The 23,012-nt window shown below is 58.4% G+C and overlaps 1 protein-coding gene across 1 annotated transcript in view; it reads left to right on the plus strand.

Moving 5' to 3' along the window:
* The first annotated feature begins 732 nt into the window (after positions 1 to 732).
* TTLL10 (tubulin tyrosine ligase like 10) overlaps positions 733 to 23,012 on the plus strand; it is a 58,049-nt gene continuing 35,769 nt past the window's right edge. The window contains exon 1 of the mRNA XM_053205190.1: positions 733 to 814. The gene's annotated coding sequence lies outside the window, so the exon portion shown is untranslated. The remainder of the gene's footprint in view (positions 815 to 23,012) is intronic.

The following is a 23,012-nucleotide window of genomic DNA, read 5'->3' on the forward strand; positions in this document are numbered from 1 at the left end:
GTCACGCCTGTCTTGGAGCTGAAGAAAGACTCGAGGTCTTTGAAGGAAAACTTTGGCCTCAGGCTGTGAGTTTCCCAGCTCCAGCTTGCTGTATGATGGTCACTCTGGGCAGGGCCGGCCAGGCCGTCCCCTCTGCCATCGTCCCCAGGGCCCACTGGAGCTCCAGGCGGCCTCTGTCTCCTGCAGCCACAGGATTACAGGCCCAAGCCCTGGAAGAATATAGAACTAATGCCAGGAGTATGGAAGTCGGGGTCTGCAGGTGGCAGAAATGGTGCCTGGCCCCAGCACTTCCTGAAATCCGAGGCTGTTGAGAGAAATCAGTCCTGGGTGAGGAGTTACAGGCCGGGGGAGGTGGGGGGATGAGGGGTGGGGGAGCGGCCGCCAAGCCGGCTTTGTACCCAGAGTGTGAGGGAGTCAGCACCCCGGCTTCACCACAGAAGGAGAGGTAAGACCTGGCCTGTAGCCCAGCCGAATGGTCCCTAAGCCCCTGTGACTGCTTTCTTTTTCTGTTCTTTTCTCTCTTTTTTTCTCCCAAGGCAGGTTTCCTTGTTATTATTGAGGTATTTACTTTTAAGCGAAAGCCGCTTGGCATTCCTATGTAGACAGACACTATATACAGCCCTGGTTTTTTCTCAGAGCAGAAGTTAAAAATTATTCAACGCAAAATTCCTGGGCTGTGCTGCAGAGGCCGGTTGTACCAGGCAAAGGTTTCCACCACATTCCGCCCAGCCAGGCCACGATAAGGCAGCCCTGGGAGCCGAGCCTGCCGACCTGCCCACCTGCCCCGCCGCCCAGCTGTCCCCACAGGGACCAGGTAGGACCGAGGCTTCTGGGAAAGCGTCAGGGAGAGGTTTGTCTCGTGGGGTCTACAGTGACCTCATCACTTGTAATCGGAGCTGGCCTGAAAGTCCCCACCAACCTGAACTTTTTCTTTCGGAGCTGTGGTCCAGCCCACAGTCTCTGGGATGTCCTGGTGCTGCCGATGGCACTGAAACATGAGGGACCATGGGGAGGTCCTAGCCCATGAGCTTTCAAGAGAGAAAGAGTGGGGGCCTTTGGAAGGGGCTGCGTCAGCCGAAGGGGTCTTACGGAAAACTGGTGGTGTTTCTGCTATTGGTTGGGGGAGGGGGGAGGGACTGTGCCCAAGGCCCATCTTTGGGAGTGTTGGAAGATATCTGGGCATGGCGGGGGGGGGGGGGGGGGCGGAGGGGGCACTGGGCCTGTGCTGGCTGGGCAGGCTGCCCGAGATCCCACAGCTCCGTGACCTGTTGGAAATCCAGCCCCATGTGGCTGCATACAAAGGCCATGAGGTGACACACAGTCTCCCCAGCAGAATGGGGGTCTTTGCCCTCTGTGAATGGTGTGGGTGTTTCGAGCATCCTCTGGGACAGAATGATTGTTAAGTCCCTAGAATGTTCACTTATTACCTGGCCATCTCTGAAGATGACAGCCAGGATCCTGGGGGCCCAAGGAGAAAGGGATCAAGACTGAGATCATTCCCATTTCCTAGATGTGACAATGGCCAGAAAGTGCCGGCAAGGAAACCAAAGTTATTCCATTTCACAAGACACACGTGTACTATGCGTAACTACTCTAAAGGTGCGGAATTCATGACTGGCTGGGGTAGGGCCAGCTTCCTCCATCAAAGCTGAAATTGAGCCCGGCTGAGATTCGGAGCCCAGGGTGTCACGGTAATGTGAGGACATGAAACAAGACGTGGCCTAAAACACAGGACGGTCCACAGTAGGGCTAAGCCTTGATGGTCTCATGACAAAATGGGCAGAATGTGGCGGAGACTATGCCTGCCCAGAACGGTGGACTCAGGGTGGGAGTGCTAGACTCTGTGAGACCCCATCACGGGGAAACGGATGTTGTCCCCGCTGAATATCAACTATCAAAAGAGGAGTGGAGAGTGTGACAAGGTCACTTATCGTAGGAGAGCAGAGAAGTTTGAGCTTTAATTACAGGTCATTCCAACATTACTGAAGTGGTTGCCAGGCCTCACAGGGTGCAAAGTATACCGACTGAATTTTTATTTCATTTGTTTAATGTGTATTTATTTTTGAGGGAGACAGCATGTGGCCGTGAGTGGGGGAAGGGCTGCAGGGGGTGGGTACACAGGATTTGAAGGGGGCTCTGTGCTGACAGCAGCAAACCGATGCGGGGCTCGAACTCACGAACCATTAGATCATGACCTGAGCCAAAGTTGGGCGCTCAACCAACTGAGCCACCCAGGCGCCCCTTATTTCATTTTTTATCAAAGTTATACTTGTATGTAGCTTAAGAGTCAGGCATTCCTATGAGGCTTGGACAAACACAGCCTCCCAGTCACCCCCTATGCCGTCCCCAAAGACAACTTCCATACTCCAGATAACTTTTGCGTTATTTACATGCATCTGTGCAACAACATGATTAAACCACAGTTTCCTGGTGTTTCTGTTTTAGGTATTGTCCACTGAATTCATTCTATGGACAATAGCTTTTACTCCTTCCACCTCTCCCCACACTTGTGCCCCCTGTTTTCAATGGTGTTATAATTTTAGTTAGCTCTGTACTCAGGGATTAGATTTGTATTCATACCAGGCCTGTGGCATGCCATGGTTATTGTTCCACCCCACACACGTGTTGTTTTCCCTGGAGTTAATAATCACCTTTCTTTTCTCATGCTTGCTGAGTTTTCTCTGAACTCATTGCTAATTCATCCTTAGATTCTTGCCAGTGGCTTAAATTCAAACACACGGAGTATTTCTAAGGAGCCTGGTCAGCTCTCCCTGGGTCCACGGCAGAGCTGGTCCCTCAAGAACTCCTTGATCTGCATCCTGAAGATTCCTTTTGCTGCTCCCCTGGGTTGGATTTTCCTGGATCTGAGGCTTGCTGTTTCTTAATTAGTCCCTGTTCTAGGGGAGCACGTCCTTCAGTAGCTTCCTGAGAAAGGGCCCATGGCAGACACATGGCTTTAAAATATCTTTAATCCACTTGTGTGATAGTTTGATTGGGTATAGAACCATTTTCCCTCCATAATGTGAGAACTGTTTCAGTGTCTCCCAGCTTCTGATGCTGCTGTGGGTAAAGGCGACGTTGTTCAAGTCCTGATCTGTGGTATGGAAACCGCTTGTTTCTTCTTGCTAGAGGTGTTTAGGGGCTTCTTTTTGTCCTGAGTGATCCGACGGTTCATGAAAATGACCTTTGTGTGGATTCATTTCCATCCCTTTTGCTAGATGCCCGGTGGCTCTTTTGGTCTGGGAATTCCTGTCCTTCAGTTCCAAAAAATTTTCTTGAATTACTAATTTTAAATTATTTCTTTTCTTCCCTTTTCTCTGTTTCCTCTTTCTGTGGTAAATATCAGGATCCTGGACCTCTTTGGCAGGCCCCTAATGACCTTTCTGAATTCCTTTTCCCAGTATTGTGGCTTCACTTCCAAGGAAATGCTTTTATTCCGTGTTCCAATTCCTTCCTCGAGCTTTTCATTCTTCTGTAATATTAATTTCCAAGAGTACATTTTTGTTCTCTGAATATTTATTTCTACAGCATTCTGATCTTTTACTGTGGTCACACTATTTTCTCTCATCTCATTGAGGATATTAATAATCTCTCCTTTTTAAGTTTTCCTCTTGTACAGACTCTGAAGAAACGTGATAAATACATTTCTGCACCTATTTCCTTACAGTCATGCTTGCTATAGCAAAGTTAAATCAGAGTTGAATCAGAATTAAGAACTGATAAATTGTCAAGCAAAACACAAGATAGGGACGCCTGGGTGGCTCAGTCAGTTAAGCATCTGACTTCAGCTCAGGTCCTGATCTCACAGTTTGTGAGTTTGCGCCCCGCATCAGGCTCTGTGCTGACAGTACAGAACCTGGACCCCACTTCAAGTTCTGTGTCTCCCTCTCTCTCTGCCCCTCCCCCACCCCTGCTCACACTCTGCCTCTCTCTTTTTCAAAAATAAATAAACATTTTTAAAAATTTTTTTAAAAAAGAAAAGAAAAACACAAGATATTCTATGGAAAGATAGGAGTGGGCCATGGCCCAGTGAGCCAATGATCACATCCATGGGCCATCAGAATTGAGAAAAGTTCAGATTCACTAGTTCTCGGGAAGGCAAAACTCAGACACTGGCTCATTTGCTGGAAGCAGAGCCTGGGGCAGGGGATCCTGTGCAAGAGGAGTACTATGGGGAGGGGTGCCTCAGAGAACAGAGAAGCAAGACTGGGCAGAGAAGGAGCTTCTGGCCTTGGGGAGCAGGCCAAGCTACCCTGCAGAGTATCAGTCATCATTTTGAGGGTGACAACCCCCAGGAGGCAGCTGAGAACCCTGGGCGGTGGGGACTGTGCACCTGTTGTAAGGGTTCCTGGGTGGGCACCTGGCTTCATTGGAGGTGAAGTGTCGCTTGGGAGGAGTCACATTTGCAAAACCGAACAAGTGAAGCACCAACAGCTACACAGGCGCCTGTGGGGAGAGCAAGCTCTCGTGCTATGGGGGATGCAGGAATCAGGAGCACTCCACTGGGAGCCTGCAAGGAGGCCCGAGGGAAGGTGTCCTGCGGCAGCTCACAGCGTGTGATGGGAGGCAGAGAGAGCACTCGCAAGGGCTGGCTGGGCGCGTTGAGTGTGTGCAGTCTGTCCATGGTGCCCGGGAAAGGGTTCTGGTCTATCTGTAGTGCCCCCGGTGGTGGGCCAGGGTCTCCCGTCTTTGGCTGTTGGTGCGTCCTTCCCAAATGGGGTCATCGCAAGCGTGACTCTCCTGTGTGCACAAATGTCATCTTCTCTACTGCTCAGGGAGGCCATGAGTGAGAGGGGCTGGGAGCTGGAGGCACATGACGCCCTCCCCACCAGCCCAGGGGCTCGGTAGGCCCCAGTGTCAAGCTGGTTGGTCCCTGCGGGGGGGCTCCTGCATCAGATTCAGAGTCTCTGCTCCCAGGCAGTGGTGGGAAGGCAGCCAGTGGGACAACTGGCCTTGCATTTGAATGTCTCACTCCTTCCCCTGCTTGATTAACCCTGGGTGGGGCTTTAACGGTTTCTGTAGAAACCTGTCCCCGCCCCCCCGGCCCCCACCTCAAGGAACAGAACAATGGCCTTTCCCTCTAATCTGTCAGGTCTGTGCCAGGGTCAGCAGCAGGAACTTTGGGGACACCCACAATGTCTGTCCATGAAATGATTTGACAGGCTAGGCTAGGGGTTCCTGGGTCTGTTTGGACAAGCGTATAGTTTTCTGGAGTTTGACCCAGTGGGTCATTGGTCTTGGGAGAGGGAAGTGTCCTAGAGAGTAGATTCCGTGTTTGGTTTTCCTGAAAGAGAACAGTTTGATTAATTTGCACATCTTCCTCGTAAGTTCCCTTGCTTGGGCCTGTGAAGAGTTAGTGGTCGGGAAGACATGAAAGCTTCTGTGTCTCCTAAGAAACAGAGGCACAACTGAACATCAGCTCACTGGGAAACCCAAGTCCAGGCTTGCCCTCTCCTTGCACAGACCCCTCTCGGGCCTTCTGCCCCCTCCCTTCCCGCCATCCCACTCTGAAAACCAGAACAGATCAGCCACTTCTCTCCATAAACCCATTCCTCACATCCTGTTAACCCCAATAACATCCCAAAAACAACATCCGAGAGAGCCATCCCTACCTCCCAGGACATCGCTGTGTGGTGGCCTTGAGGGAGGGAAGGTCCCCACACAGGCAGGCCCGTGACCCTGGGGCCTCAGAGCTGCCATCACACCCTGGGCATCTCTGAGAACTTCTCACTGTCTTGGGAAGGACTCTGCAGGACCCCCATGGATCCCCCACAGGATGGGTGCCAACTCTTTCCAGTGTTCTGTGAACAGGTGCCCAGAACGTGGTCACAAAGAGGACCCTAGAGCCGGCATCTATGTTGGGGGCCCACATCTGTGTTGGCCCCCAGGAAACAGCTTTCAGAGGTGGAATATGGGATCTGGTGACAGGGTGAAGTCCCACAGAAGGACTGGCCCCATGAGAAGTCCTTGGGGACAGCAGGGTCTTGTTGAGGAGGGGTGGACCGACCACCAAGGCCGGGGAAGAGGACAGATGGAGGCTGGGGCCCAATCTGTGGCCGACACTGACCTTGGCTCAAACCCGAGCCTCATCAGTGTCCCATTTGTGAGGGGGCATGGCTTTTTTTAAACCAGGTTTCCTCCAGGCCGGAAGAGAGTGGTGTGGAGGGGCGGGTGGGCCACCTGACCATAATCACACTCCCCTCCAGCAGTGCCACCAGAGGGCTGCTCCAACTTAGGCCCAGACCAACATGCCTGTGGCTTCTGAGGGTTTAGGGAGAGCCCCTCTCTGTGACCCCCCCCTCCCAAAGCGGTGTGCTGCCTGCAGCCTCTGACCATCCCCCAGGGCTCTGTGGGAAACCAGGTCCCAAGGCCACTGTCCGCTGCTCCTACCGTCCTGCTGACCAGGCCGAAGGCTGCCCAAGGGCATTTGGGTCACAAGACCAGCGCCCTCACACCCCGTCCACAACTTCCTGGGCAGGGACTGGAAGGTCTTGCCACCTCCCTCTCCAGGGAGTGGGATGTCCCAGGCCATGGTAAGCTGGTGAATGTTTAACAGCTGGCCCCGGGGGTGGGCACCCGGTTGTGGCATTTGCCCATTTCCACAGTGAAAACACCCACCAGGATCTCAAGCCGCCGGGTGCAGCCAGTGAACACTGAGGTGGGAGGCGTAATAATCCGCAGGCGGGAGTGTCTCCTAAGCCACTCCCTGTCCTCCTGACGCGCTCCCGTGTGGGATGTGAATCACACAGGAGCACCGGTGTCCCTAGGCCAGAAAGCAGGGCCTTGGGGTCATTGTGGCCTGTGGCCACAGGGGTAACGGTGCGTGCCCAAGCCTGGGCTGAGGGCCTGCCATGGCCCCCTCCTCAGCTCCCGGGTGCCCATAGAGGGAACTAAGGGAGGGGGGTCCACATCTGCAGCTTTGTGCCCACACATATCCTCCGAGGCCAAGAGAGCCACTTACTCCCCAGCTCTCTGTGCCCTGGGGAGGTGGGGCAGGGGCAGCCCGTGGGGCGCAGGCAGAGCTGAGAAACACAGGGGGGTGCTGGGGGGGGGTGCAGGAGGCAGCCCTTGGAGGTCTGGGCTGAGCAGAGGCCTGTAGGACACAGTGTCTGGGGGCTGGTGAGTGGAGGACTGCGGGACCGTGGGACCAGGCTCTGGGCACACCAGGTGGACAGGCTGGGTTGGGCTGGCGGGGGTGGGGGGGTGCGATTTGCAGCTGTGGCCACCTTGTAGCAGAGTGAGGTGGGTCAGAGGTACCTGTACTGGAGAGGCTGCTGGTGGCCCGTGGGATGTCAGCTGTCAAGCCGCAGAGGGAGCCCCGGTCTCTGCTGTGTGTCTGAGGCAACAGTGTTGTGGGTGCCACGAGGGCCTTTACCTTGAGGGACGGCTCCCGTCACTCCCAGACAACCAAGGGGGCACAGAGCGCGGGATGGGGGTCTCAGCTCTTGGGGTGCAGGGCTCCGGGCCTGGACAGCTGCCGGCAGGGGGGCGGGGCGGCACGGTGCTGAGGCTGCACTCCTGCTGGTACAGCCCAAATACAGAACTTCTCTGATGTGCACAGACGCCTGCGTCCCGCCCTCCGGGCCCGGGAGGCCGGAAGCGGATGGGAGCAGGCCCTGGGGTGGAGACGAGTGCCTCTGCCTAGGTGAGGCTGCCAGAGACAGACAGGAGGGCGGATCTCTTTTCTGGGGGACTCATGCAGTCTCACCTTCATTTGTCTGGATTAACTCGGGAGCAGGTGCATTTCTCCTGCAAACAGAGGTGCACCACCCAGGCCAGCTTAACCCTCTCCCCACCGATCTGCTTGGGACCCTGGGGGCGGGGTGGCAAACCTACGGGGGCAAGAGGGCCGGAGGCCTGTCCCAGCCCCAGGAGTTCAATTTGCCCTGAGTACTTGGCCACATGCACCTTTGTGGGGATAGCGGCCTCACTCCTGCTGGTCGGCTGGGTCCAATCGAGACTAGGAGGGGGACCAAGGCAGCCCTCCTCCCACTCCCTCTGCAAACTCACGGGCACCAGGGCCTCTGGAGTCGGGCACCTGTCCTCGACCCCTCAGCCCCGCCTCTTCTTTGGTTTTCCAGCTAACAAAGCAAGCAGGGTGCTTTGTGGTGGCCTCACCCTGGGGACTGGGCCCATCCTGGGAGGGTGGGTGGAAAGCCCAGCTTTGCATAAGGAAACCCGAGCCCCGCCAGGTGTGGGAGACAAAGGCGGGTGGCCCGCCCCTGCCTGCGCTAGCTCTGAGGGGCGGATCCTCCAGGCGGGGTGTCCACACCCCCTCCCCTGGTCTGTGCGAGGCGGTGAGGTGGGGGGGGGGGGGACCCGGCGGGAAGATGTGAGTGTGGGGTTAAGAGGCCCGAGGTTGCCCCAGCCTCCTGCCCCACGTCTGCATGGGCCCCTCCCCAGCCTCTCAGGCTGCGCCGTGGACAGAAGGGGAGCCTGGGGAAGGCAGGCAAGCATGCTTCTCATGGCGCGCCTATGTGTCCCTATCACCCCTTCGGCGCGGGTTTCCTGGAGAAGGGCAGGCACCTTACAGCCCCAGCCTCCCCAGCCCTGTGCTGGGTCCTGGGCCCCCCCATCACAAGGCCTGGATCCTGTGGTCGTCAGCTCCCCAGCCCTCTGCAGTGGGCCTTGTGTGGGTCCTTCTGGGGACTAGGCCACCTGCAGTGTCCCAGGCACTGCCCCCCCCCCCCAGCCTAAATGCAGGAGTATCCCCCTGGGGGCTTTGGGGACCTACAGAGGGAGGGGTTTCCTGGAGAAAGGACCCCTCCAACCCCCAGCTGGCCCGCTTCAGGGCTGTGGCACAGCCTCTGGGCCTGGGTCCAAATCGCTGTGACCTTGAGGAAGGGTTCAGGGTGTTCTGTCACAGGAGCTGACAGAAGGGGGAGACACAAGCAGCATTAGTGGGAAGGAGGGCTGGGGTCTCTCTGGCCTCTCAGGCACAGCACACCCCCAGAGGGTCAGGAGCCTGGACCACCCGCATCCCCTGCTCTTCTGGGCCCCTCCCAGTCCCCTTCCTTGTGCCTCCAACTGCCTTCCTCCTCCGGGCTCCGCATACGGGACCTGCACCCGTATCTCTGGGATTCGGGGACTTGCTCCTTCCCTCTTGGACACCTGTCAGGGCCGATGTCCCCAAACCGCTCTTCCCTTTCAGGTGTGTCTCACGCACATGCTAGTCACACGTGTCCAGTAACACGTACACAAGGTCACCCCCTCCCAACCCCCCGTATCCCCCATGTACAGCCACCGGCGTGCACACACACAGAGGAATGTGCATCTGGAGCTGGCAGCCAGGCACCAGCATTGCAGTGTCCTCTGGCCCTGTCCTGGGCCATCCACCTCTCACCCCATTCAGTTCATTTCCAGAGGTGGCCCCCCACCCCCACCGTGGCCTTCAAGCCCCCTGCTCGTCTATGGGGAGTGGGGAGCACCAGGAGGCAACACTGACTATATCAGCCTCACAGAGAACCACAGGCTTTGCTTTCTTGGGTCTCACTAGGACTGGAGCGGTCTTGACCCGCCGCCAATCTCACCGGCTGGCCAGGCCAGGCCCGTCCCACCCACACGGGCTCCACCTGGCTGGAAGCCATGAGCTCCTTCCTGCTTTCCACCTTCTCAGAACAGGGTGTGGCCCTTCCTCTCCCTGGGTCTGACCGCTTCCCTGAGCTTCCATCACAATCTGGAAACTCAGCAACCTGGTTCTCTGGGCAGGCACAGTAGGGGAACCCCTGAGAGACAGGGGCAGGGAGCCCCAAGCCCTGTGGGTTCGTGGAGCAGGAGCCCAGGCACAGGGGGCACGCAGGAGGGCCCCGGTCAGGGCCGAGACAGGCCCTTCCCAAGCAGGGCCAGCCCTGGCTTTGCTAGTCTATGGTATGCAGTGGATTTTCCAGAAAGCTGAGTTCCAGCGTGTGCAATTTAAAGGAAGCATCTTTCAGCCCAGGATTGTGTCCTCCCTGGTGACGGGTGTTAAAGCCTCGTTTGCTTAGGTGGTAGATGGCAGCCGTCTTGAGTGCCCTTCGTGTCAAACAAATACGTGCTAGCCCCCGAAGTCAGGACAGTGGGGCCAGCGCTGCGTTTCTTGAAGGGAGGGACAGAACAGTGGCCAAAAGCTGTGCTCCTGGCCCACGTGGTAGCCCCTGGAGCACGGAGGACAGAGGGGCTGTCCTGCCCAGGTGTCATGAGCACGCTAGGAAGGCGCACACGCAAGTTGTGTCTTTCCACCAGGTCAGCCTTACCCAGTCGGAAGGCAGAGTTAGTCACAATTATAAAGCAAGTTCAGGATTCCAAACTCGATGACATTTCACCACTTGATTAAACTTGGCTTCTCACACAGCACACAGAGCAAAACACAAGAGCAGCCACACAACAGACAAGACACAGAGGGGGTGGGGAGCTAGTGAACCAAACTCAGATTTAATCAGTCTAGGGCCCCTGCAGGCCTCCTCTGCTTCCGCCTGTTATCAGTTCTGGGGTGTCGTCAGCCGGTGCGGGTCTCCCTGAGATCTATAGCTGTGGTACCCTTAACTACTTGCATCCTTGCTTGACGCAGGCTCTGGCTTGACCTGAGCGAGACACCCCATTTTGCCCTCTCCGCTAGGAGTCTGTGGGCCGGGAGTCTGCTCGCTGCCCGGCCGGGATCACAGCTCTCTCCAGCTTGGGGTCAGCACTGTCCTGAGTGTGGCAGCTGCCGGGGAGGTCACCAGATGGCCCGGCCCTAGCTTCTGGGGATCTGGGTTCTGGAGCTCAGCAGGGCGCCCCGAGCAATGGCTGCTGGTGTTAGGTTATGGGCAGCGCGTGGAGGAGAACTTGGGGTCCAAGATGGCAGGACCCGCCAATGAAAATGTAGTTGCTCTGTGTTTAGACAGAGATGTGCTTCATTTCTATGGGCGGCTTCTTGACGGCACGAGGCCTTAGCCCAGAAACCAAGGCAGCGTCTCTCCAGCCGCAGATCCTGGGCTCCTGGCGACCTCGGCGCCCTCCTGGGCTCCCGGCGGCTGCGGTCACTCAGGGCTGCTTTTCGCTTCCGCTTCAGGCCCGGAGCTGGGATTTGCTTCGGAAAAGACAAAAGGCAGAGAAGGGGAAGGACAAGGGGGAGAGGTGTCCCTCACAACGGAAGGAGGCTTAGCAAGGAGCGTCGGGTGGCGGCGGGGTGGCCTCAGGACTCCTGGGTCCTGAGCAAAAGCCAGGACACCCCCAGGCATCTCCAGCGAACGTGCCCGGGGGTGCCCTTGAGGGGGAGGATGGGGTGGGAGGAGGTGGGCACAGTCTCCCCTGATCCCGTGGGACTCGTTACAACCCTTCTGCCAGCCTTGTCTTGAAGTTTAAGTTTGCTCAGGTGTCTTTTCTTTCTCAGTGCTTTGTATCTGGGTGTTTTGCCTCTTGTGAGTGTTCACACCGCGTTGTATTGTACAATAGGCTATGTGGTCAGCTTTGTACCGGTCCTCCCTGCAGCGCTGGGCTCTGGGTGTCCTATCTTGTGAACGCTGTCAGGAGAGCTCTACATTCTTCTGCGCCCCCCACCCCCAGGGGGTGAATCACCAGCTCCTCCTTTTCCTGCACGAAATCCCACGTCTTGTGGGTCTGCTCCTCTGTCTTTCTGGTCTTGCACCTGTATCTCCCGGAAGCGGGGACTTGCTCCTTCCCTACTGGGCACCGGTCAGGGCCGATGTCCCTAGACCGCTCTTCCCTTTCAGCGTTGTTCCCCAGGATGGGGATGGCACTGGGGTGTGAGAGACTTGGGGGACCAGGCATCTGACAACGGGGGCCTCCCCACAGCTGCCTGGGGTGAGCTGACCTAGGCCCAACTCCCACTGCACCCCCAGCTGCCTCCTGGTCCACTCTGGCCCTGCAGAGCCCCCCGCGCCCCCCCCCCACAGGGAGGCATCTCAGGCCCCTCCCGGCCAGCCCCTGCCCGAGGCCCCTCCCAGCCACCACAGACCCTCCTGCTCAAGGCCCAGGGTCTGAGCTGGTCTCTTCTGGGGCTCCCTAAGGAAAGGAACCAGAAAGCCTCCCTTGCGAACAGCCAGAAGCACAGAGGCTCCTGCCAAGTGGAACTCCCCCCCACCCCGCCCTGCTCCTCTGGGGGCAGAGCTGCACCCTCAAAGGCCCAATGCCATCCCTCCCTCACTGTTACCACCTGGCATCGGGAAGAGGGGACAGAGTCCTGGGGACGCTGCGTGCGCACGTGTGTGCAGCCCCGCACGTGAACGCCCGTGCCACACGCCTGTCTACCTGCCTACGGGTGCTCGCCTGGTTTTCCACACGCGCGCTGCACGCCTGTGTGCGAGCCTCTCCTCGTGAACCCTACCTGCACCCCAATCCTGACCTCAGCGCCTGACGCGAGCCTCTCCTCGTGAACCCTACCTGCACCCCAATCCTGACCTCAGCACCTGACATGGAGTCTGCTCAGGACCCTGGGACCCCAGACAAGCCCCTCTCAGAGGCTCCCGGAGTCCGTCCACAGGACACACGGGTGTTGACGTGTACACACGTGTACTCTCGCCTGACCAGAGCTGGCCTGGGGCTCAGACATGAGGAAGAAGTCGATGCCTCAGGGGGGTCCGGGGGCAGCAACTCTGGATGGGAGCCATACCCTCAGAGAGCACGACAGGTGACCTGGAATCCAAAGGGACAGAGGTGACCCCATCCATGGATGTTTGATGATGGGGGTGTGGGCCATGTCTAAAGGGGCACTGTGCTTGGCGGGGAGGGAGGACCCCCCATGTGACCCTGAGGAGGGAGGGCAGCCAGAGTGAGCTGGGCCCAGGGGCGGCAGCCGAGTGGCGGTGGGCTAGGAGCTGCCCCCTTTACTGCCCCACCCTAGACACAGGGCCTGGGGTGCCCCCATGTGATCCCAGTGCTTCTCAAAACCCAGGCAGAGTTGGGGGGACACATGAGGGAGTCTCTCGGAGTCCGTAGGGTGAGATCTGAGGGGCGATGCCCCCAGGGAGGCACGGCCAGGTGGGGGAGCTTTTCGGACAAGAGGCCGTGCCCTGGGGTGATGCCCTGGGGTGAGCACGTGACCTCTAGCATCTCACACCCTGTCCAAGGTGTGCTGCCCGGAGAGCCCAGCCCAGAGGCACACTCCTGAGAGTGATCTGTGCCCCGTGGGGAGCAGGTGGGGCCAGGACTTGGGGAGCTTCCCAGGATGCTAACCAGGGGTCCCTGTGCATCAGGTGAAGAACTGCCTTCAGGGGTAGGTCTGGTTTCAGCCTAAGAGGCTCAGGCAGCTTCCCTGGGCCCCCTGAGGGCAGCAGAGCAGCCAGGGTGATGGGTATGGGGTACCCTCTGCCTTGGGCCCCCATCTCTGAGGCAGCAGCTTCAGGGCTCAAGCAAGAATGAGGGTGAGAGAACCTGCTGAGCATTCCAGGCACGGGGACCTCCCCTGGGTCCCCTAGTGACTCCTGCTTCACCCCGAGCTCCAGGTCTGCTGGACAGGGCTGCCGTGGGTGCCTTGTGGCCGAGGCAGGTTTGAGGTGTGGAATATCCCCGCGAGGGCACGACATTCCCCTAAGGTTAGTCACTGGACTCGCCCGCGGCGCCCACGTTACCTGTGCCCCCCGCCCCGCCCCCCGTCCACTACTCGAGGCTGCTTGTGAGTGACTTCTGTTCGTGTGATCTCCAGCTTTCCTGGTTATCACTACTTGATGCAGACGCATCTGCACTTTGCTTGGATGGTTCCAGAAGCCTCAGTGGCTGAGTGGCCATACTCTGTCTCCAGCACAGGCCATGGGGTGTCTTGCCCAACCCAGCTTTGCAGTCCAGTAGCCCCTGACAGGTTAGTTAGGCATCCAGCCCTCACCCCCACCCCCAGAGATAGAAGCCCTGGAGACGTCTCCTTACATCTGGCTCCAGGAGGAACCTCTGGCTGCCAGGACACCCATCAATCAAGGCCAGTAAACAACCCAATGGGACCGAGGGTCTTCAAGAGGCTCCCACATCCCTGGGACCTTGGCCCAGCCCTCACCCAATCCTGAGGCAGAAATGAGTGGGGCCCTGGAGGACCATGCACCCCAATGTGATGCAGGGGTCCCCGAGGCACTGCATAGGGTCAGGTCCCAAGCCTCAGCCAGACCAGAGGCCCACAGCATGGGGGAGGAGAGGAGGCCCCACCCATGGTACAGGTGCGGGCACCGGAAAGGGGCCTGTGTTGCCCCCCCAGACTGCACCTAGACCCAGGGTGGGGGCAGGGTCCATTTCCCGCGAGGACTTGAGGGGCTGCCCAGCCCACCTGCTCCATCTGGCTGGGCAGGATATTGGCCCATCACTGTCATCAAAGCAGCCCTGGGCTTCTCCCTCAGACTGTCCCCATTCCCTCTCCCCAAAGGCCCCCAGGTGTCCAGGACTCCAGGTCCAGAGCTGAGCAGTGGCACGTGCCCCTGCCCAGGGCCCCATCGCAGATGACCACGCCCACTTCCTCCACCCTCACCCACACAGCCCTGCTTCTCAAACAGGGCTCACTGTACCCACTCCTGTCCCCACTGGTCAGGAACGAGGGTCCACCCTCTGTCCTAACAGGCCTTCCTACACCCTCCCACTACTTGCTGCCCTCACAGAGGCCTCTCTGCCCCACCCTACAACCCCAGCCTCCATGAACAGGCCTGCAGCCTGTGAACCCCCCACCTCGCCCTGGTCAGTGCCCTTCATGGGTCCATCTATGCTGTTCCTCCCTAGCCTTGGGGGTCCCGCCCTGCCCCAGTGTCAGAAGGTGCCAGCTCCCTTGGTTCCCTAGGTCTCTAAACAAGACCCTCCTTGGGGCACCTGGGGGCTCAGGCAGCTGAGCATCCGACTCTCGATTTCAGCTCAGGTCATGATCTCACGTTTCATGGGATCGAGCCCCAAGTCTGTGCTGACAGCACAGAGCCTGCTTGGGATTTTTTCTCTCTCTCTGCCCCTCCCCCATTCTCTCTGTCTCTCTCAAAATAAATAAACTTTAAATAAGACCCTGCTTGGCCAGAGTGATGTCTCTAGTTCCAACCTGTTCCTCTGCAACACACAAAAAAACTCACTGCCTCCTCCCTCAGCACTTCTAGAACTCGTAGCCTGGCTCCTCCCTCCCACCAAGGTCACAGTGACCTTCTCCCACTGGTCTAGCTCCCTCCATCGCCCTCCCCCCTCACGCTATCCTCTGATGCGGTTGGGACTCCTCAGGTCCCAGCACCTGTGCACCAGCGGCCACGTCTGCCTCTTCTTCCTCCCACTGACAGGCAGGCCCAGGCCGGTCCCCAGAGCCCTTCTTTCCCGGCTGCTACACCGCAGCCCCTGGCCCATCCAGCTATGCTGGAATCCTGGGACAGAGCTACCGAGTGTCTTGGAAAGGCCAATCCAGGCCTAGCAGAGCCACAGGTGCTGTGACAGCAATCTCACCAACAATTCTTTTTTGGTCTGTTTTTACTGTTTATTTTTGAGAGACGGTCAGAGCACGAGCAGGGGAGGGGCAGAGAGAGAGGGAGACATAGAACTCGAAGCAGGCTCCAGGTTCTGAGCTGTCAGCCCAGAGCCCAAGGTGGGGGTTGAACCCATGAACCGTGAAATCATGACCTGAGCCAAAGTCAGAAGCTTAACCAACTGAGCCACCCAGATGCCCTCCCCCACCCCCCACCCCCACTGTTCTAAGCAAAGTGTCGAGGCACAGCCAAAGGCTCAGCCGAGCCCTAACCCTTCTCAGAGGTGAACCCTCAGCACCTTGTTACAATAGCTCAGACTCCTTCCCAACCGCTGCCCCTCTCGTGCCCAGCGAGCTTGTCGAAGGGCATAGATTCTCTTCACAAACGATCTCTCGAACCCGAGAGTCCCATGGGAGCTGGTCCTCGGGCCATTGACACCCTAGGGGTCCGTCTGGGTGGCCATCATGTCAGTTTCCCAAAGCTGCATCCTCTGTGCATCCTCCCAACCCTGCCGGCCCTGCCTCGGATTTCCACTGCACCCCAGGCCACCAGCTTCCCTTGTGCTGTGTCACCCCCTCCCGGTAGCCCCGGCCCCCCCCTCCTCCGGCCCCATCCTGTGGAGCAGTGGCTCATCCCCCAAACCCCTCCCCCTCAGGGCACCCTGCCGGCTTCTCCCTCTGCTGCCCACAGGTCAGGGCCCAGACTGTGAACAAATCGTCTGTGGATGGATTTCCATGCCTCCTCTTGTCCGACCCGAAGGGTGGACAAGAGGGTGGGGGGTCTCCTGCTGGCGTCGGTGAGCAGCACAGGGAGGGTGGCGGGACCAATGCCGCTGTGGGGGTCACTGATAGGAGTGTCCAGACCAGCCAGCTCATGGAGACAGAGGCACACTGGGGGCTCCTGGGGCCAGGGGGCTACCTGGTGGGTCTTCCTTCAGGGGCCTAAAATGTTCTGGAACTAGATGCTGACGGTGGTTGTACAACATCGTGAAAGCACTAAATGCCACTGAGTTGTTCACTGTAAAATGGTGAGCTTTATGCTATGTGAATTTCACCTCAATTAAAAAATACTCCCTTGGTAAACACGTCTCCCATCAAACCAAATCCCATCAGAATAGGATCCAGGTGTTGCTTGGGGCCACCAGGCCCTCTCACTCCTGAGGCAGCTGCCCCCCAGTTTCTGTGTGGATGGGCCCTGGAAGGCTCAGCTCAGGAAGGCATCTGTGCCCTGGAAACAGGGAAGCCAGTCTTCCCTCGTGTGTGTCTGAAAAACAAATCTGCTTGGTGCCGGGTGGGCGGCCCCAGAGCACAATTAGACTCCAACGAGTGGAAAAAGAGGGTGGTAATTTTCCCGAGCCCCATCCCTGGTGGCAGCCTCAGGCATCTCCATGACACTTTTCTGCCTTTGGAGACCAATTACCCAGGTGGAGGGGGATAGCTGGGCCCAGTGGCCTCGTTAGCTTGCTTTCTCCACTGGAGGGGGACCGGGGAGGGCAGCGGGTCCACAGCCCAGACAACTCGGCCGGGCCCCAAGGACCTGGAGATGCAGAAGGAACCTCACCACGCCAGGGCCCCCAGGTGGGCTCAGGCCTCTGCCAGCGGGAGCCAAGGGCAGGCCCCACCCCGGGGCCCGGGGGTGCCAGGGGGTGCAGGAGTGCGGAGCTCCCTCCCTGCCGTGGCAACAGCCCAGCCGACGCCTGCCTCTCCTGGTGCTGGGGTTGCATCAGACAAGGGGCCCCTCGGGGGCCCCAGTAGCACCTTAGGCACAGGGTGCGCCCTGCCCTGAAGGCCCAGGCTCCCCGCCCCAGGCCGGAGCTGCCTTGCTCCACGGGGGTGAGGGCGCCTCGTGGTGGGGGTCGGGCTCTGCCCCCCTCGGGATTACCACAACCACCGCTTGTCCCCTGATGCCGCCTTACTTGATAAATATGGGGTTTCTGGATGATTCTTTCTCTAGGGTCTGTAAGGCAGTCTGCTCAGACTTGATAGGGACAAGGCCAAACCAGAGACTGGTTCCAGAACAATTTCCCAAATAGGCCACCGACTCCCTGAAGCCCTCTCAGAGTAATCCTGGCTTCCGCCAGGATCCATGACCTTTCCTGACCCCTTGCCCACCCTCCATGGGAGCAAGAGGGGCCCAGGGCCTACTGCGGGCTCGCTCCCCATCACCCTCTGAGAGGTACCTCCCAGGTACCTCTCCCCAAATCCCACAGAACCTTCTGACCACCTTGAAGCAGAAAATGTGGGGACACAATGTCCTCATTTCTGCTTATCTGCAGATAAGCATCTACGGGAAGAGTTGGCTGTGGCACCAGGATCTTCCCCTTGGCTCAGGGCGTCTGTTGCCAAAGGGCACCAGAAAGTTAGGAGGGGCCTCACCCACAGCACCCCTAGTTTCCTTCTTTTTTTTTTTTTTAATTTTTTTTTTAACGTTTATTTTATTTTTGAGACAGGGAGAGACAGAGCATGAACGGGGGAGGGGCAGAGAGAGAGGGAGACACAGAATCGGAAGCAGGCTCCAGGCTCTGAGCCATCAGCCCAGAGCCCGATGCGGGGCTCGAACTCACGGACCGTGAGATCGTGACCTGAGCCGAAGTCGGACGCTCAACCGACTGAGCCACCCAGGCGCCCCACCCCTAGTTTCCTTCTTAGAGGTCACCCCCACACCCCTCTAGACAAGCCCTTAGTTCCCTGCTCCCTATAGTCATATGTGCATCTAACCTGGGACACAGGCCAAGACCTATACTTTCAGTCCCTCCCCAGCTGGACCCTGAGAAGAAGCCCCATAGGACAGGCCCCTACAGGAAATGGACAGAAACAACCCCCCCCCCCCAGGAGCAGGATGGGGCATCCCCAGGTGGGACCCCAGGGAAAGGATGGGGGAGGGGCCCCACAACCCAGAGTGACCTCCTCACTGATCCTGCCTGACCTCACTGACTTCACGTGACCTCATGGCTGACCCCCTCCTGACCTTCTCACCTCATCAGACCTCGCTGACTTTCTTGCTGACCGCCTGACCTCGCTGAGCTCCCCTAACCTTCTCGCTGAGCCCCCTGACCTTCTTGCTGACTTCACCTGATCTCCTCCCTGATGCCGCCTGACCTTGCTGACCTTTTGCAGACTTCATCTGACTTTCTTGCTGACCCCACTTGACCTTGCTGACCCCACCTGCCATTCTCACTGACCTCATCTGACCTCTTTGCTGACCCCACCTGACTCTCTTGCTGACCTTCTCACTGACCCCACCTGACCTTGTCCCCCTCCTTCCTCTGATCAGGATTTCGTGAGCCTTCACTTCCTGTCAGCACTAGGGACACCTGGAGGCTCATGGGGCCTACAGCCTGCTGAGGGGTGGGGTACCCCAAGTTTCGGAGGCTAACCCCATAAGAGAGAAGGAGAACATTCCAGAAGAGGGGCAGCGTGTCTCCAGCCAGGGAAGCCCCTAGGAAGGCTATGGCTAGGGTGGGAGCCCCTGGAGCCCCTGGGAGCCCCCACCCAGCACTGTCTGGGGGCTGGTGGGCAAGTTTCCCTCACTCCTGCAAAAGCCCCTCAACATCACTTTAGCCTGGCTGTGGGGTGGGCTCTGGAGCCCGACCCTCTCCCCTGAATGTGAGAATTTTCACTCAAATTAGATGCTAATGCCTGCTGCAGCTGCCGATTTGGAATGCAAATCTGAACCACCACACAAATGCTTCCGCAGCCCTGTGGCCCCGGGGATGGGGGGGGCAGAGTGGGTTCTCCCAAATTGGGTTCCCCAGGACACAAGGTCGCCCCTGTTGGTAGAGCCACTGGGGCGTCTGGCATCTTCCAAGAGCTCTTCCTGCACACGACAGACTTGCCCATGTGGTCCTGGGCCAAGCCTCAGAAGGGGGCTTGGCCTCCTGCTCCAACTCCTGTGGTGGAGGCCAGCGCCTGGGCAGCCCCTGCCTGCGGGAGAGGAAGGAGGTCAGCACCAGGGTCAGCTCCAAGGCCACTGTTAAATAAAGCCAGCCCTGGTTACAAGTTGACCTTGGGCATTTTGCTGTCATTTTGCCTCCACGTGGGGAAAGGTCACAGTGACTTCAATGGTTCCTGGTGCCAGCCTGGGAGGGACACAAAAACTGACGCTCTTGGGTCCTGCACCCAAGACCTGACCCTTGTCCTCTGATCCCAAAGTGCGGGCATTCCCCCTGCCCAGTGGTGAGTGTCCCTGAACGGCACCTGGAGATCCAGACAGAGCTGACACTCCAGCAGCGTTCATTCGTCCATTCTGCAAATGCCCGTGGTGCCATCTGTGTGCACTCTCACCTAGTCTCCTGGTCAGCCCTGAACAAAACTGCAGCCCGGTCATGAGACCTACCTCAGACTGTGCGCGTGGTTGGCACATAAGTGCTGGGTAGAGTGCGGGCACCGCTGGAAGTTAGCAGATGTCTGGGTCTCACTGAGAGGTAATACGTGAGCAAAGAAGCCAAAAGGGTGAGGGTGCCACAAGGAACCCCCAGGAAGAGGCCGGGAACATGGCAGGGGTGATGGGGTGGGGTGATGTGGGCCCGGCTGTGGCAAGTTCTGAGTCGGGGAGCTGCCAGGGACCAGGGACAGTGTGTCTCCACGTGCTGTGGGTGAGGCTGAGCCTACAGCCTTTGAGGGCAGTTGCAGGGGCCAGTCAAGATCACAGCACTGACCCAGGAGAGACCGTGGCGGTCAGAGCAGGCAGTGACACAGGTCAGAAGGACCCCCAGGTCTGGGTGCACTAGGAAGGTCCAGCCAGCTCTCCTAGGGGCTGCGGCCGGAGAGGGTGCAAGGAGATGGGAGGGCCCTTAGTAGACATGGGGCAGGTCCAGACCGGTCTATCATGGCTCTTGGACACGCTGTGGCAGGCGGGTAGTGCGTTTGGGAGCTGTTGGCATGACGACTCTTCGGTCTGGTGACTGGAGAGGGTGTGGGGGAGGGGGACAGAGACATGGACAGACTGGGGCCTGGCCAGATTAAAGGTGGGGACAGGAGCAGGGGTTCCTGGAAGCCAATGAAAGAAATGCTTCCAGATGGAGCTGAGGACCCATGGTGTCAGAAGGTCAAGGGCAGGAGGCTGAGGACAATGGCTGAGAACTCAGTGCTGAAAGCAGGGAGGAGGAGGCAGGAGGAGACCGGCCGGCAGGGCTCACTGCCCAGCAAAAGGCACGCAGCCACTGGGAGAAACACGTGTTAGGGCCCGCTGAGGCAGCCTGGCAGCATCCCGGCCAGAACAGACCTGGATGACAGTGACAGAGGGTAACTGGTCAATGAATGGGAATGCGTGAGGTGTGGGGGGAGGGCAGGGGACCGCTTTTCCTTTCAGAAGAGCCACAGAGGAGAAAATTGCCAGCCACGACCACCAGTGAGCAAAGCCACAGCCTCTGCTGTGACCACTGCCAGGGGTGCACAGCCTGTCAGACCCCTGCACGGAGGGACTTTGTGCAGAAGGATGGGCCTGGAGCCTTCAAAGGGGGTCTCAGCAGTCAGGAAAAGGCTGAGGAATGTTCTGGACCAACTGAGACTAGGGGACACCACAGCTCAGTGCAGCATACGGTCCTGGGTCAGATCCTTTGGGAGGACAGCACTGGGACAACTGGTCAACAGGGTCTGAGACCAGCCTGGAGGGCATGGGGCAGGTGACGAGAATTCCCAGGCTCGGTGGCCATGTGGTGCTTTGGTAGGGGTGGCGGTATCTTTGTTTGTAGGTCAGGGGTGAGGGGCATCCAGCCAGCAACTCACTCTCAAGTGTCCTAGAAGAAACTCCCAATACTTGCTATGGAGTGGGGTTCACCCAAATATACTTGCTATGGATTGGGGTGCACCCAAATCCGTGTGTTGAAGCCCTAACCCCTCAATGTGTTGGTATAGGGAGGGGGGTCTTTGGGAGGAGATCAGGTTAGATGAGGTCATGAGGGTGGGCCCCACGGTGAGATTAGTGTCCTTCTAAACAGAGGGCTCTTCCCTTTCTGCCTGCACACACCAAGAAAAGGCTGTGTGGCCACCGTGAGAAGGTGCTGTCTGCGAGCCTGGAAGGGGCCTCACCAGGCACCATATCTCCTGGCACCTTGATATTAGACCTCACAGGCCCAGGAACTGTAAGAAACAAATGTCCATTGTCTAAGCTGCCCAGTTTGCGGTGATGCGTCACAGCAGCCCAAGAGGACTGAGACAGTATTGTACCTGCAACTTTTCTGTAAGTTTGAAATTATTTCAAAATAAAAAGGGAAAAATTGCCACAAAGGAAAGACTTAAGATAAAGCAAAATAAGGTCCCAGACAGGGCTGGGCCCTCCTCAGGCTTTAGTAGGCCCGTGCCAGGAAGGGGGCCTCGGGGAGTGAGGGCAGGAGGGAGGACCCCTGCTCTGGGAGATTCTGGAGGCCTGCGGTGGAGAGGAGCTGGGAACGGGGGTTCAGGGCTGCAGTCGCTGATACCATTGAAGAATTAGGACCGGGGGCATTGAAAAGCACGGAGTAAAGGCGTCTAGAGGTGCAGGTGATGGGTGAGGAGGTGATGACAGGAGATGGAACACCAGGAAAGAGGGGACTTTGGGGACTTGGGGGGCCCAGTACCACATGGGGGTGAGGCCAGGAGGGGCCTGGGAATCCCGAGTTTGGAAGAGGTTGGTTTGGGGGCTGTAGTGGTCTCAGGGCTGTGAGGGCTAGGAGGGCACCTGGTGCTTCCCCGGAACGAGGCAGAGGCCTGGGGATCTGGTCTGAGACACCCCCCCCCCCAGGGGGCCAAGTCTGCACTGGAGGCTTTCCCGCTGCTGCTCTAGACCCAGCTGTGTGGTGGAGAAATGAGGATCTGCTCTGAGTGCAAGAGCTACAGGCCCTTTTCCAGAGGGTTCCTGCACAGCTGGGTGAATGCAGTGGAGTCCTGGGGTCCCTAGTCTGCTTTGTCCCCAAGTCTCAGGCTCTCTTTGCAGCCGGAAGATGGGAGCCCCTTTAGACCAGGCCTCCTTTCCTGAGTGCTCAGTGTGGGGCTGATGCCCACAGATTGTGGGCTCTCAGGAGCAACATGGCATTCATAAACCTCCAGCTTTGGCCAAGGCGGTGGGGGCGGGGGGTGAGGCCAAGCCACCTGTCTCCCTGGGAGATTGTGTGACCTCGGGCCTGTGGCCACGCCCTGTTTGTGCAGCGAACACAGATGCCCAGGTCGTATTCCACATCTGGGAAAAGTTCCCCCGGGGCCTCCAGGCTCCCGGTTTCTTCCTGAGAGGCCACTGAATCACTGGGCCTGGCCTCACCTAAACACCAGAACCTAGGCCAGGCCCAGCTGGCGTAGGCCCCGCAGGGCAGAAGAGGGCAGGTGGAGTTCAGGTTCCCAGCAGGATGAGTCCGGGGGCACCTGCTGCGGTCTGGAGCGGCTCAGTCCCGGCAGGGCAGGCTGGGGGTTACGGCTGGCAGGAAGATGCGCCCCCATCCCCGGGGCCCTGCTCAGCCAGCATTGTAGGCCCATGGACACAGGAGGAGCCAGGATTCAGGACTCCCCTGAGCCCCCCTGAGCACCCCCCACCTGCCCACGAGCTCTGGCTTCACCTTGGCTGCCAGGGCCAGAAAAGGTAGAAGGAAGCCTCAGGTGGGGTCCAGCAGCCCCTCGGGCTGGCTCTGCCTGGGGCCCTCCATGCCCGAGGCCTGCGGAG

Source organism: Acinonyx jubatus, chromosome C1 (assembly GCF_027475565.1).
Source record: "Acinonyx jubatus isolate Ajub_Pintada_27869175 chromosome C1, VMU_Ajub_asm_v1.0, whole genome shotgun sequence".
NCBI classification, from domain to species: Eukaryota; Metazoa; Chordata; class Mammalia; order Carnivora; family Felidae; genus Acinonyx; species Acinonyx jubatus.